The sequence below is a fragment of the Aplidium turbinatum genome, chromosome 10, assembly GCF_918807975.1.
Source record: "Aplidium turbinatum chromosome 10, kaAplTurb1.1, whole genome shotgun sequence".
Taxonomy (NCBI): domain Eukaryota; kingdom Metazoa; phylum Chordata; class Ascidiacea; order Aplousobranchia; family Polyclinidae; genus Aplidium; species Aplidium turbinatum.
The window spans coordinates 17696346-17696955 of record NC_137481.1 but is presented as its reverse complement, the minus strand read 5'-3'; the positions used below and the strand labels follow the sequence as shown (position 1 = coordinate 17696955).

At 35.1% G+C, this 610-nt stretch overlaps 1 non-coding gene across 1 annotated transcript; it reads left to right on the top strand.

The window, feature by feature from the left end:
* The first annotated feature begins 307 nt into the window (after window positions 1–307).
* On the top strand, window positions 308–410 carry LOC145779191 (U6 spliceosomal RNA). Its single transcript, XR_014290537.1, has one exon. It is a non-coding gene; the product is annotated as a U6 spliceosomal RNA (small nuclear RNA).
* Window positions 411–610: the final 200 nt, after the last annotated feature.

The window sequence follows — 610 nt, the reverse complement described above, 5'->3', positions numbered from 1 at the left end:
AAGGAAATGTTTGACACATCGCAATACAGGCAACAATAGTGACCTACAAACATATCAGCAAAAAATAGGCTCCAATAACAGGGAAAAAGAAACCAGGCACCATGAAACAAACGCTTGTAGAAATCACCCCAAAATCGTAATTCTACCGTAATTCATGAACAGTCTTCCCTTTAAAAAAGCAATAAGTTGGTTTTTCATCCTTTTTGTGAGAGTCTATAAAACCGTCTTTCTTTTGTTATAGACAACTGTCACTTGCGATGCTAATCAGCGTGGCAAGAATTTGTTGATTAATAACATTTTGCAGAACTTGCTTCGGCAGTAGATATACTAAAATTGGAACGATACAGAGAAGATTAGCATGGCCCCTGCGCAAGGATGACACTCGAAATCGTGAAGCGTTCCATACTTCTTTAAAAAAGAAGAAAAAAAAAACATTTTGCAGCACTAAGCTAAATATTTTCATAATACAATCAGAAAAAGTCTTTAAATTTATATATAATATTTTGCCAATTTATTATAAATTGAGTTGGCACACCGACCTATTTTGCCAACAAAAACTTGCATAAAGAGAACACTGGTCGTGAAACACAATAACGGTGAAACGCACACT